Below are 15,858 nucleotides of genomic sequence, written 5' to 3' on the forward strand. Positions count from 1 at the left end.
CTGTGGGAGATTTTAAAGTAAAACCCCTTTTAGTTTACTAGGAAGAGGGCCAAAGTACAACCCAAAATCGACCAAAGATATGAAAACTCGACAGACCAGGGCCATCAGATTAATAAATTCATGATTTTAATTGGCATTTTAAGTTTAATTTTGATACATAATGTAGTTACTTATCACATAATTATATACGTACATAATGGAGAATATTTTATATGTACAAATTTTTAATATTAAATATTTTGACCGACATTCTTTTCACTACCGTTTATTATTGATTAGAAAATATTCTATGGCATAGACCGTGACTCACAAATACATAGGTTGCATTATGGGAATATGGAGCTCGCTTAGCATGGATTCACTTAGCACTCTGTTTTTCCGGAACGAATTATCAGCGTTAAGCGGGGATCTACCTGTATACCACTAAGAAAATATGTCACAGGGAGATGGATGAATAATGAAATGGGCAGTTTGATACAGCTGAAAAAGACAGCATGGAAAAGTTATGATAAAAAGAATTCTATAACAGCTACAAACTAATCTGTAACAGTGCCATAGAAAAGGTTAGGTTGGCAAAGGAGATCATAAGAAGTTTCTGGCTAAGAAAGCAAAGAAGTTATTATATTAAAGGAGGCAGCAAACCCTTAGCCATAATTATGAGAGCTTCCTTGGACTCAGGGGAGGTACCCACAGACTGGAGATGTGCAAATGTGACCCCAATTCACAAAGGAGGATCAAAGGCTGACACAAGTAATTATAGACCTGTGAGTTTAACTTCTGTTCCAGGAAAATTAATGGAGGCACTGGTTAAAGAAGCACTGCAGAATCATCTAGACAAGACTTCAGTTATAGCTCGGACACAGCATGGTTTTGTTAAGGGGAAGTCTTGCCTGACCAATTTGATTGGATACTATGATGCAGTCACAAAAGAACTGGATGCAGGGAATTACTTTGATATTATATACTTGGATCTTAGAAAGGCTTTTGATACTGTTGCACATGGAAGACTGTTGCACAAATTGGAGCAGTGTGGCATTGGAGGCAAATTGCTGCTATGGATAAAGGGGTGGTTGAGGGGGAGAAGACAGAGAGAGTAATCAATGGACACTACTCATCGTGGACTAATGTTATTAGTGGAGTCTCTCAGGGTTCAGTGTTGGGTCCATTATTGTTTTCTGTATTTATAAATGATATTGATGATGGTATATCAAGCTTAATGTCCAAGTTTGCAGACGATACAAAGGTTGGCAGGGTTGTCAAGGACACTATTGACACTATGCTGCTGCAACAGGATCTGGAAAGGTTAAGCAGATGGGCTGAGAGGTGGCAAATGAAGTTTAACATTGACAAATGTAAAGTACTACACATGGGAAACAGCAACCCCAGAGCAACGTAATAACTCTGTGGTACTACACTGACAGTGGTAGAGAATGAAAGGGACCTGGGGGTAATTGTGCAGGCAGATATGAAGTTCTCTGAGCAGTGCAGACGGGCTACAAGAGTAGCTCATGGTGTCTTGTCAATGATATACAGGAATTTTTCTAGCAGGGATAGGGAGGGGATTATTCCCTTGTATAAGGCAATGGTCAGGCCACACCTAGAGTACTGTATACAGGTCTGGAGGCCTCATTTCAAGAAGGATGTAGAGCTGCTGGATTGAGTACAGAGAAAGGCAACAAGATTAGTGATTGGAACAAAGGGGTGCTCTTACGAAGAAAGGCTTAAGTTTTGCAAATTACAGTGTCTGGAGACTAGGCACCAGCGAGGTGATCTGATAGAGGTGTATAAAGGCATTGAATGGTTTGAGCATGCTCAATGTTGATGGAATTCTTCCTCTTGCTCAGAATAATCACCTGAGAGGGCATAAATTCAAATTGAGGAAAGACAGATGTAGGATAGATGTGCGGAAATTTGTCTTTAGCCAGCGGGTATTTGGTTGGTGGAACAAACTTCCATCCTCTGTTGTGGAAGTTGATAGCCTAAATAAATTTAAGGCTCAGCTGGACAGGTATTTCAAACGAATGGAGGGGTGAAGTGGGAGTTGTTTTTTTTTTTTTTTTGGCTGATGCTGCATAAGCTTGCTTTCTTGCATCATATGCCTCTTGCTAAGTTTGGGGGGGGGGGGGGACAAGAAGTTTTATCAGACATGAATACTGAGAGGAAAAGAGCAAATATATGTAATAAATGTAACAAATGTAATAAATATATAGCTAACCCTGCTGATGTTGCAAATGAATTGAACAGTTACTTTGATATTTACAGAAGAAAGACCCTTCACAGTGAGTAGAAACTTTGTAAGCAGTGGTGAGCTGTGAATATTTTAACAATGGGCTCGGAGTTTTTCCGACTTTCTATGGAGTAAATTTGATTGGTCATGGAAGTGACGTCATCCTTGGCTTTCACCAGAGTCGCTTCCCACGCTCGCACTACTAGTAGTGCGATCAGAGCATGTGATGCATTTCTCGTGACTGGTATGATATCTCGAGTCGGGCAGATTTAAGGGGGGGGGTGGACAGATGCGGCTTATGCGTAAAACACTCCTAGGTCTATCTAAAAAAAACCTGGTTGTCATGCCTCACCTTACAATGATAACTGGATACGAGTGTCTGGAGTTTTAACCTTTTAGAATTTTTGAATAGTATGATGTCACAGTCATGCTTCCTGAAGTTACTACTGCAGTAAGTATGATTGCAACAATACAAATATTTGTCAACAATTTCTTTTTTTGTCTTGCATTTTCATTACGTTCCATTGTTAGGTGCCTATAACAGCTATGTATGTCGCTTCAACAACAAGATCTGTACATCAATCGGTGCTGTTTTACAGAGACATTTAGATACGTTGCAATCGCAAGTACACAACTCTTACTTTAATTGTCTTAAACCCATTGTATCTTGTCTTCCAGAAACTATGAAAATCTGTGAATGATCAATAAAATATTTACAATAAAAAAAAGCTCTTTTATTTTGTAATCAATATATACAAATCAAAATACCTAAAAGAAATGTGAAGGATGTTTCACGTATACCATCTTCGGCACATGCGCAACTTTTTTATTTGTCTTTTTTTTTTTTTTTTTTAAACTACTAGGGAAATATAATGGATACATTTTTTTCTTGATAAAATTTTAATATTGCGAATAAAAAAATAACATGAAATATTTCCCATAGCACAAACAACATAAAAACTATCACAAAACATTCCACAGTATTAAAACAAATATTACATAAAAAACAAACCTTCTAGAAAAAGTACACAAAAAATCATGGATTACACGAAAAAAAATTATTTCACAAATATTCAAGAAAAATTTATTCTAAAAATTGCCTTTTAGAATTTACTTCTTTATTAATATTTGTTGTCGATCTTCTGCTTTGTTCAATAGCTGAGCGATGATTACAGAGGAATGATTTGACTTAAGGATCCGGATCAGATTGAAGTAATGATTTTCCATTTAGATGTATGCTCATCATAATTTACAACGTGTTTAATTGTCACGATATTATTCATTACGCTGAAAAGTTCACTCAGCTTCAGCACTGCTAATCGCAATGAAGTTACTACTGCAGTAAGTATGATTGCAACAATACAAATATTTGTCAACAATTTCTTTTTTTGTCTTGCATTTTCATTATGTTCCATTGTTAGGTGCCTATAACAGCTGTGTATGTCGCTTCAACAACAAGATCTGTACATCTTGTTGTTGTACAATGGTCTCAAAGGTATTTTCTGGCTTTCTTCATTGAAAAGGTAATTCCACTCGATTTTAAAGATAAACTGTCTTCGACAAAATCTCTAAAATCATTCATTTTTGTTTCATATTTTATCAGAAAACTTAAATTTCTTATTCAGTTTTCACCGTCTTGCCACGAGACAAAAGTTCTTTCACATTCCATGATTTCAGGTAGCATATGTTTAAAATTTCTTTCAATGGTATCGTCATTTTCTTTATTTAATTTAATATCACCCTGTTCCATTAATAACTTATCCTTTAAGGATAAAACAATGCATTTAATAACTTGTTACAATGTAATTTTTTTACTTTAGATTTTGATTCCTTCAAATTTTTTCAACTTCAACATGCTCTCAATTTTAGCTTCATAATTTCCTTCAGAATTTTTCAAATTAGCAATAGCATTGATAGTTCGAATAATTCATTTATATGCTTTTACCATTGTGATTCTGTAAAGCTTCTGAAAGGTAAGAGAGCTCCTGGAGGATGTTGATCATTAGTGCTAAATCGTTAAGAAATTCCAAATTTAAAAGTCTATTTAATAATCCGGAATATTTAACTTCTGATTCAAAATGTTTGCACAAAGTAGGATAATTCTTCCAACCCACAATTGCCGTCCACAAGCTACAAGCTGTTCATCGTGGCCTGAACACACGACCAATCTTTATAGTTTCCACATCAAGTTCTTTTGGAGATTGGTGATAGTTTTTTTTTTTTTTTTATTATTGCCTGTATGCCATTATATTTTAGAACATTTTCTACACAGTGAAAGGCTCGACAATGTTTCAAAATCTGCCAACATTTCATCTTCGTAGAGTTTATATAATATCTTAGTTGCCTCAATCCCCCCCCCCTTCATTCAGGCGCCTCCGTAGCCAGGTGGGAAGGAGCAGCAGTGCGTAGCACACGCTTTTTGATTAGACCGGAGTTTGAGCCTGTCACCACCAAATACGGAGAATGCGGAAAGGTCAGGGAATGACCACTGCATGTTCCCGGAGCAATATGGCCTTAGTTGCTAATGCTCCTAAAAAACCAAATAACAGTAACAACAACAACCCCCCTACATTGCTACTCTCATTAATTCTTTGAATACAGTGCAAAATGTTGAAATTACACGGATATTCAGCTACTGTGACCATGTAAACATAGACGGGAGAAATTTACTGGAAGGCATGGATCACTCACTTCTCAGAAAAACATGCCCATTTGTCGGAGTAAAGAGGAACCACAACACAGGTTGAGGCTCCTCTTGACTAATCCGTATCGAGAATCTTCTTAATCCTCTGACTGGCTATGGAAAGAATGTATTGACTAGTGCGACTTCTCGCTATGTGACTGCATAGGTTTTATGGACACCAGTAACATTCTGAAATGGTAATCCCTTTCACCCTTAATTCGCACTTTCTAATTACCTAAATTGCCTAAAGGCCAGAGGTGAGAACAATGCTAAAAAGTTCTCTCATAATCCGTTTGTTATATGGAAATTTTCTTTGTTCAACGGAAACTCTTTTAAATGTAATTACCAAGGGGAAATTCAAAAAAATTTGCTGTTAAGAAGTTCGTTAAACAGGGGACCGACTGTAATTAAATCAAAAATGAAGCAATTTTAAAATACATAACTGATCAATTGTGCGATTAAAATACTAGGAATGGGCCCCTGCTCGTCCCACCATAGTTTTGGCTCTGGGTACTCAATAATTGCATTCAGGATTTCATTTGTAAAATAAATGCAAATTTTCAAAAAAAAATAATGGGCTCTCGCAAGCCCACTATAGCTCACCACTGTGCGTAAGTGAAGGTGGAAAGCATGAAATTAGCTTACTGAAATTTCAGATTATTTATTGGAAAAAATTTAGAGCCTAAAGGTAAGTAAGGCTCCAGGAGTTGGCATATGCTAATAATTTGGGGAAGGGTGGCAAGAGAATGTATTGAACCATTGAGATTAATAATGAGATTATTACTAGACTTGGAAGTTCTTCCCTTGCATTGGAGAAGTGCCAATGTTATCACCAATACATAAAGGTAGTTTTAAGAGTGAAGTGGGTAACTACTAACCAGCCAGCCTAACCTCAGTGGTAGGGAAAATCACGCAGGCATTTAAAAACAGGAATAATTTGGAGACAATGATAAAGAGCATACTACAGGATCATTTATATAGAAATGGAATCCTAAAGGAAACACAGCATGGTATTATAAAGAGATACAGTAAAATCTCGTTAATACAAACTCGGTTTATACAAAGTACTCGTTTATATGTACCTTTCCCCTGCGAAAGGATAGGCTTTTCTATGTAAATATATTCATTTATTACAAAATTCGGTTAATATGTATTACAGAGTTCTTTTTCACCTCATGAGAAATAAGTATTGTCATTTTGTATGTTTAATACAAATCTTGGCAGAGTGATCCGATTATTGCTCCCGACCACCTGGCTCCCTACTTCCCGAAGGATGGCACTGACTTGTTAGAAATTAGTTTTGTGTAAACAAAACAGTTTATGGTAGCTACAACATCAACTGCACTCTGAAAAACATCTTTCTGAAGGATGAGTTATTAAATTAACAAAAGAATAAAAAGTTTTTCTAGGTTTACATACACTCCCTCGCACTCCATGGGAATAAGGTCAGTTGTAATTGTTACCCCATTTCAAAGAGTCTTTTGCTATCGTATACAGCAATCTATTTTTTGTGCCATTTTATCTGAGCTGGCGTCTTTTTTGGAACTTGTGTGTTTAAATTAATTTAAAATTTGTTTATAATAAATCTTATCTAGCAGTGTTATGGCAACAAAACGTAGACGAACAGAATTAAGCCTTAAACTAAAACTTATACAAGAGGCTGATAGGATGGAAAGAGGCAAAACGGACATTGCAAAGGAATACAACATCCCTTTACCTACTTTATCTACAATACTGAAAAACCGAAAAAGACTTGAAGTGCGTGAAACTGGAGCAGCGATGAAAAACAGGAAACGAATTCATGGTGCGAAACACGAGGCGCTTGAAACAAAACTTTGAGTGGTACCAACAAATGTGTGCATCTAATTTGCCAATATCAGGTTCGATTTTGTAAGAAAAGGCAAATTATCTAGCTCAGCAACATGGGATTAGTGACTTCAAATGCAGCAATGGCTGGCTCCAAAGATTTAAAAACAGGAATAACTTGGTTTCGCGAAATGTTTGCGGTGAGTCTGGATTAGTCAACAAAGAAAAGGCTACAGACTGGTTGTGTTCAGTACGGTCCATCCATGAAAAATATGAGGCAAAGGATATTTTTAATGTTGACGAGACAGGTTTATTTTACAATTTGCTGCCAAACAAAACATTTGTTGTTCGAGGAGAGTCTTGTCATCGTGGAAAATTAAGTAAACAAAAACTCTGTTCTGTTATGCTGCATGCTATTCAGATGGTAGTACAAAACTACGCCCACTGGTGATTGGTAAGTTTTCCAAGCCAAGATGTTTTAAAGCAGTTAACCAACTTCCCTGTGATTATGAGGCCAATAGAAGTGCTTGGCTTACATTCAAATTTTTTCAGTCTTGGTTATCAAAATTGGACGGAAGAATGGCTTCAGAAAAATGGAACATTTTGATGATTCTAGACCGTTGTAGAGCACATTCTGCCGAGACACAAGTTGACACATATACAGCTGTTGTTTTTACTCCCCAATACCACCAGTTTAATGCAACCACTGGATCATGGCATTATTTATAACCTCGAGATCAAGTACCTTATCAGGGCCGCCTGATAAGGTACTTGAAGAAGGAGGGAACAATTTGCAGCCAAATTGTCTTGGATACTATCTGTAATCTTGTTATTGCTTGGGAAAGTATTACATCAAGTGTTATAATAAACTGCTTCAGAAAGAGTGGCTTTGGAGAGAACATCATCGAAAAACATGGTCCAGCAGACAGATATGATGGCAACGGTGAGGGATGGAGGAATTTGAAGGAGCATATGAATTTTGTTGGCGAATTTGAAGTGTTTGTGAAGGTGGATGATGAAGTTGCTATCACTGCAACGCCAACACCAGAAGAGCTGCTGAGTACCAAACAAAACAATGCTGTTTTTGTTACCAGCGACATGGCGCCTCTGTAGCCAGGTGGGAAGGAGCAGCAGTGTGTAGCACACGCTTCTTGATTAGACCGGGGTTCGAGCCCGTCACCACCAAATACAGAGGATGTGGAAAGGTCGGGAATGACCACTGCATATCCCCGAGCAATATGGCCTTAGTTGCTAATGCTCCAAATAACAAACAAACAAGTTACCAGCAAAAGTGAAGACACGCGCACACTGCCATCTAAAAAAGATGCCCAAAATGCATTGAACATAATAGAGAATGTGTTGGCCTGCAGTAATGTTGATAAAGAAACAACTATTGCATTTGATAACGTCTGTGCTGTAGTTAAAAATGCATACAGGACAAAAACTGTTCCAACATTGGATTCTTTCTTTAAATTAAATTAATTTATTAAAAAGTTAATGGTTTGTATGTCTCCTTTTATAATTATTGTAATTATTTTTACTGTGATACTAAAATATTGTATATATCAAAATATATACTGTACAATATTTTCATTTCTGTTAATATTGGTTTTCTCTTAGTTGATCATACAAATAAAATAAAATCTTTAAAAAATATGTTATTCCTTGTTAGACAAGGCTTTTGTTTTTATTTTATTTTATTTTTATTAATTTATTTTTGATTATTATTATTATTTATTATGATGCTTAGATATACAGTATGTACCAAAAAAAAAATAAATAATAATAATAAATAATGGTAAAATTTTTTCACTTTTGGGGACCTTGTTACTACAAACCTCGTTATTACAAAACGTGAAAATTTAGGTCCTTTGAACTTGGTATTAATGAGATTCCACTGTAATAATGTTTAACCAACTCGATTAGCTATTTTTATAGTCACTCATGAGCAGCATATAAGAAATAATTTCAACATTGTGTACTTAGATTTTGGTCAAGTATTTGACTTAATTCCAAATTGAGAGGTTACTTATAAGCTGGAACATGTTGGAATCAAGGGAAAGTCCTTAGATGGATTGCAAGATGGCTGCAGGGGGTTGATTAATGGTTATTTTTCAGATTGGACTAATATAAGAAATGGGGGCACCCTAAGGATTGATCCTGGGGCCACTCTTGTTTTTGATTTTCTTAAATATTTACGAAGGGATATAGAGGACATGGTATCAAAATTTTCAGATGATATCAAAATTGGTATAGTAGTTAATGCTCAGTGCCAAGCATAGCTCTTTCAGGTCAACTGACTTCAGTGATGGTTAGAAAAGTGGCAGCTATATTTTAATGCAGCAAAATGCAAGTTTTTTACATTGGATACTTGATGGCATGGAACTAAAAACAGTAATGCAACAAAATACTAAAAATCACAAAATGCCAGGAAGAAATCATTTTGGCCATTATTGTTCCCCATAAGTAGGAATCAACACGATTATTTTCCCTTCAATTATTATTCCAGACATTCGTCTTTCATACTCATAAAGTAAACCCTGATAAAATAAGCATCTCCTCACTTACCACGTTTACTGGAACTGGAACTTAGATACTCAGTCTGCCTTCCTTCCACTGATTATCTCAAACGTTCTTACTGTAGACTGCTGTAGGTACCAGCTTGGCAACTTGGATGTTGGTGTCTCTTCCTCTCTGTCTTAGCGGCAAAAGCAATCAGTTGTGATGACAGCTTCTTCCATCTTCTTCTCTGACTGCGTTGACTTCCTGGACTCTCCTTGGGTTTTCCAAGAGCCCTCTTTTAAGCCTGAGCTTCTTTCCAAGTTTATCCAGTCTCAGCATCTGATTGGACGTCGAACTGAGGACTCATGTCCCAAGCACTTGAACAACATGTGATAGAAAAGGGTTGATCACATCACCCCTATCATGACACACGTCCAGCATGTCTGATATCTAGCTAAGAATTGTAAACAAACCCTCTACGTTATCTTTTTCGGAATGGAAGGGCGATACCTAATACATGTGAATGCTTATTATTACTAAAGGTATTCGCTTATTCATGTGTAAATCATTGTTTCTCTCTCTCTCTCTTCAAGCCTGCATTAGCATGGTCATATCCTTTGAGAATCCTCAATGTTTATATAATCCAGGCTAATTTCTTTGACCTGTCTGCCCTCTCAGTGGAAGTTGCTACTTCTTGGGTAAGAAGTAGGCTCCTAATAACAATTTTTTTTTTTTTTAAATGATTTTCTCTTAGTTACGAGTGGAGTTTTTTTCAATACATTCTCTTTTATCAGCATACAATACTTTAAATAACACTTACTTAAAAATATCTGGTTTTCGTTAGTTAACTGGAAGAAAACTAGTGAATATTTATTACTAGTTTATTAGTAAGTGAGCTGTATACATTATAAGGGAAACAAGAGGGAAGAGTAATTAAGTAAATAAAAATTAATTCACAGTACGATAGGAAAAATGAAAAGGGGGAAGAAACTACACTATGTAACACATGCCCATATATTTACTGCCATTGATCTCTCTATCTCAGTCCTTCTCTCCTCTCTGTTTGTACATGGAAGGTTGAAAAAAACCTTTACATTATAGATCAGTTTCCCATGATATTCACTGCTTTCCAATGGGAAACCATATTTACCATCGAGGATACTGCGGTGGAAAATTGATCGAGCTAACTGGAATGTCTTTAAACATCTGACAAAATTTAATACAATCACAGTCAGTCAGGAGCCAATTAGTGACACAGTTAAGTACATCACAGAAAGTATTGTCCAAGCAGCAGCAATTCCAAAGACATCCAAATATTTTCCACCATTTTCAAAACAGTGGTGGGATGCAGAATGCACAGCAGCAAGAAAAGCATAAAACAAGATGTGGGATATAGTTCAATGATATCCTACCACAAATAACCTAATATCCTTCACATGTTCACTTGCCAAAGCATGTTTCATCTGATGCTGGAGCTGGAAAGAATGTTGAATCCGTTTCACACCTTCTGTTATCCGGGCAGGCAACTCCAAGTTTGTCTGAGACGAAGTCCAGGAAACGAAGGGAAAATATACCTTTCATTGATCCTAGAACATAATGGATCTGCAATTGCTAATGCTCTAGGGAAATATTCACTGAAGTATCTGTTAAAATGTCAATACTCCCCAAAGTTTTTGGCCTTCAAACAAAACATGAAACACAACCACTGGGGCTGTCTTCTTGCAGCCTTTGAAGCCTATAACTAACCTTTTACAGAACACTAATTTAAAGTGACACTACTTCTCCAAGACAAGCTCTGTTGGACTAGATTACATCCATTATGAAATTATTAAACATCTTTCAACAGAATCTGTGGATTGCCTGCTCTCTACAACAGAATCTAGTTCAGAATCTAGTTTCCAGCCTCCTTGCTTAAGTCTATCATGATTTTGGTCCCTTTCCTGGTTTCCTCCAAATTGGAATACTATTAATATCGTGGGAAAAATGGTTAGTATTCTCTTCATGTGGTATTTAAAATCAAATGACCTCCTTTTTTTTCCAGGATACAGAGTGGCTTCCAAAGGAACAGATCAACACTTGACCATTTATCCATCTCAAAATGTCTATTCTTAATGCTTTCCTGAAATATGAGCACCTGGTGTCTGTGTTCTTTGATATGAAAAAAACATGTGACATGATATGGAGATTTGGAATTTAAGTCATACAAAATGAGGGTCATCAAAAGATAATTGCAGCAAGCCATTGACCTTCTCTCCTGGGCAGTGGCTAATGGCATATGTTTTCATCCCACAAGACCATTTGCATACACATATTTGGGATCACTGAAGCCATATCTCACCAACATTGAACTGACATTTAATCAGAGATTTTTCACCTAGGTTTTAGAGATTTTTAAACATAGAGCCAATGGCATAAAAAGATAGAATTACTTTTTTCAGTTTGTTTGAAGATGCCTTCTGCATCCAGAAGATCATTTTGCATGCCATAAAGCTATCCTCTGTATCTGTGGTGAAGGACCAATTTCTTTTATTTCCAATCCATCACAGACCGGTACTTTTGTAAAATACAAATCTCAAGGACTGGTAACGGACGAATCGTCAGGGACCATAATGTCCACTACTGATTTCCAAGGTGCCTCCATAGCCAGGTGGGCAGGAGCAGCAGAGCGTAGCACACGCTTCTTGATTAGACCGAGGTTCGAGCCCGTGACCACCAAATACGGAGGATGCGGAAAGGTCAGGGAATGACAACCGCATATCCCCGGAGCAATAGGGCCTTAGTTGCTAATGCTCCTAAAAACCAAATAACAACAACAACCAATTTCAATTCGTTGTGCACCAGTAACAAACAGTCCACGGACCACACTTTGAATAGCACTTTTCTACACCACATGAGTCTAACTTTTCAAGGAACTGTGATATTATGATGCTCGCGCGCTCTCTCTCTCTCTCTCTCTCTCTCTCTCTCTCTCTCTGGCCTGCAGAATTTAAAAACGCCTTCAAACAAACTGATATAAAAGTAATTTTCTGTTCATCAGCTCTATATTTAAAAATTCCCAGCAAACCTGGAAAATCGTTTGCAGAGAAAATGCCAGAAGTTTAGCAAACTGTGACAGGATACTTAATGATTTTGTAATAACTGAGAGCAAAGAGGAGGAGAAATTGTTGAAGTTAAACATAAGAAAGGCACCTGGAGAGGGGGGGGGTGGATCTGTCCAGTTATATTAAAGGATGTGGCAAAAGAAGTAAGCAAACCCTTAGCCATAATTATGAGAGCATCCTTGGACACAGGGGGAGGTCCTCAGTGACTGGAGATGTGCAAATGTATCCCCAATTCACAAAGGGGGATCTACGGGTGACACAACTAATTACAGACCAGTTAATTTCTGTTCTGGGGAAAATAATGGAGTCTATGGTTAAAGATGCATTGCAGGATCATCAAGACAAGACCGCAGTAATAATTCAGACACAGCATGGGTTTATTAAGGGAAAGTCTTGTCTAACAAATTTGATTGGATACTATGATGTACCAAATACCATATCCCAGAGCAATATGGCCTTAGTTGCTAATGCTCCTAAAAACCAAATAACAACAACAATACTATGATGTGGTTAAAATGGAACTGGATGCAAGAAATAATTTTGATATCATATACTTGGATTTCAGGAAAATTTTTGACACTGTTGTGCATGGAAGACTACTGTACAAATTGGAGCAGTATACTATTAAGGGTAAGTTGCTTCAGTGGATAAAAGGGTGGTTGAATGGGGAAGACAGTGATAAACAATGGATGCTGCTCTTTGTGGACTAATGTTAGTGGAGTCACCCAGAGTTCGGTGTTGGGCCCACTGTTGTTTTGTATATTTATCAATGAGATGAAGGTATATCAGGCTTAATGTCGAAGTTTACATATGATACAAAGGTTGTCACGGTTGTTAATGACAGTAATGGCAGCGTGCTACTGCAACAAGATCTAGAAAATTTGGGCAGATGGGCTGAGAAATGGCAACTGAAGTTTAACATTGACAAATGCAAAGTACTGCATATGGATAGAAGTAACCTCAGAGAAATGTACCAACTGTGTGGCCTCCATAGCCAGGTGGGAAGGAGCAGCAGTGCATAGCACATGCTTCTTGATTAGACCGGGGTTCGAGCCAGTCACCACCAAATACGGAAGATGTGGAAAGGTCAAGGGAATGACCACCGCATATTCCTGGAGCAATATGGCCTTAGTTGCTAATGCTCCTAAAAACCAAATAACAAACAAACAACCAACTGTGTGGTACCACATTTAGGGTGGTAGAAAATGAAAAAGATCTGGGAATAATTGTGCAGTCAGATATGAAGTTTTCTGAGCAATGCAGATAGGCTGCCAGAGCAGGCCATGGGGTATTGTCAATGATATACAGGAATTTTGAGAGTCAGGAAAAGGAGGTGATTATCCCTTTGTATAAGGTAATGGTCAAGCCACGCCTTGAGTTTTGCGTACAGGTCTGGAGGCCTCATTTTAGGAAGGATGTATAGTTGCCTGAGTGTGTACAGAGAAGGGTAACAAGATTGGTGAAGGGAACGAAAGGGTTCTCTTACCAAGAAAGGCTTAAGTTCTGCAAATTGCAGTGGCTGGAGACTAGGCACCTAGACAAGGTGATCTGATTGAGGTGTATAAGGCCTTGAATGAGTTGAGCACACTGAATTCTGATCGTAATCTGAGCAAGCCGTTCGTAATCTGAGCAACCCGTTTCTTCCGCTTGCTCAGATTACAAACTTGAGGTGGCATAAAATCAAATTGAGGAAAACAGTTGTGGAATAGATGTGCGGAAATTTGCCTTTAGCCAGCTGGTGCTTGTTTTCTGGAACAAACTTCCATCTGTCGTGGAAGTTGATAGTTAAATAAATTCAAGGAGGAACTGGACAAACATTTAGAGGGAATGGTTGTGTGATATTTTTTTTTTTTTTTTTTGGCTGATTCTACATAAGCTCATATGCTTGCTTTCTTGCATCACATGCCTTCATTACTACTACTATGTTGGTCAGATATGGATTCAGTGACATCTCCAACATGCATGCTTACTCCCACATCTATCGCATATGCCAGGGGTGGCCAACTTAATATGGGACACGATCTACTTTTTTTTTAAATCGAAAAGTGCTGTGATCTACCATCTCAAGAAGTTCATTTACACATGGTTAAAAAAGTTAATCAACACATTGAAAAATGTTGTTTATAAATTTTAAAATTAAATACAATTTAGAATTCTTAATTTAAATTCATACGTATTTAAAATTTTAATTTATGCGAAGTTTGTGTCTGCATGTCATCTGCCAAGCTTTCAAAATCAGGGATATACTGTGATAAGGTCAACCGTAAAGAATCTTCCGAATGCAATTTCATAAGAGTAGAGGATCCTTCGTCTTTGTTTCAAATAAGAAAGGGCTGATTCACATAGATATGTGGAACCAAAAGAGGAATTCAAATGTTTACTGCATTTTTTTTTACATCTGGCTACTTTTTTCAGCAAACATTTCCAAAAGTCTTCTTCTGATGATCTGGATTTTAGGAAGATATTGTTTCGCAATGTAATAATTTTATTTTAGAGTAATATTTTCTGTGTGAAAATTTTCGGTGTTTTTTTTTTTTTGGAATTTGTTTCATATCTAAGTCAACATTAAATGGATAAGAAATATATTGAACAATGTCTTCAATTGTTTTAAAATCACTGAATCTGGTTTCAAAATCATCCACAACTTTCTCAATTTCAGAAACATATTTCTCACTATTAAATTCAAAAATAGGATATTCTTGCATATGATCTTGCATATTTGCAAAATGATCCAATTTTTTTTCTTTGAGATCCTTAGCCATTGCCAAAAATTGATATTTATATGCAATATTACTACTAATCAGTGCGTTGAAGTGCCTTTTTAATTTCCTTTTTTTTTTGGGTATAGCCACAGAAGCATTACAAATCAAACAAAATACAAAAAAGTATTTTAGTTCCCCCTCTTGATGAAAATGATACGATTTGCTCTTTTTTGTAGTATTAATTTTAAACCAAAGGTTATTAAATTAACGTATAAGTACTGTCCAGTTATTAATATTAAGTAAGCTAAATAAGAATTCGACACATACACTATGCTCTGCACAACGTAGAGACAAGCCTAGTGGCTGTGTGGCAACAAAAGTAGTCACGTGGTTCAACGGATTTGTAATAAGCATATGCAAGTGGGGTACATAATAATAATATTTAGATTTTAACTAATCTATTTTTTATATATATGTATTTAAAATTCATCATGATCAACCAAAATTAAAGCTGCGATTGACTTGTTGGCGACCCCTGGCACATGCAATAGATCTGTGCCCACAGAGATCTCCATGTGTGTGCTTAACACCATGCTTATGCACCCCTAGACAAAGCCAAAATTTTGATAAAACTGAACAGTGGCTGCATGTTATGAATCATGGAAGTGCTAGCTATAACCAATCACAAATCTGAATATTCTTAAACAATAAATGCCACACCCAATCTATCAAATTTTCTAGAATCTGGTGCCTAGATAAAAATCAAATTCATTAAGGATTGATCTGGCACAGTTTTCCAGTTCACATGACTGTTTTCTCCCCCTCCCCTTTATCAAG

At 36.8% G+C, this 15,858-nt stretch overlaps 1 protein-coding gene across 1 annotated transcript in view; it reads left to right on the plus strand.

The window, feature by feature from the left end:
* The window catches only part of LOC150086032 (DNA excision repair protein ERCC-6-like), a 306,101-nt gene that overhangs the window by 213,168 nt on the left and 77,075 nt on the right, over positions 1–15,858 (plus strand). The window lies entirely within an intron of this gene.

The sequence above is a fragment of the Mastigoproctus giganteus genome, chromosome 5 (assembly GCF_048544385.1).
Source record: "Mastigoproctus giganteus isolate SK-2022 chromosome 5, ASM4854438v1, whole genome shotgun sequence".
Lineage (NCBI taxonomy): Eukaryota > Metazoa > Arthropoda > Arachnida > Uropygi > Thelyphonidae > Mastigoproctus > Mastigoproctus giganteus.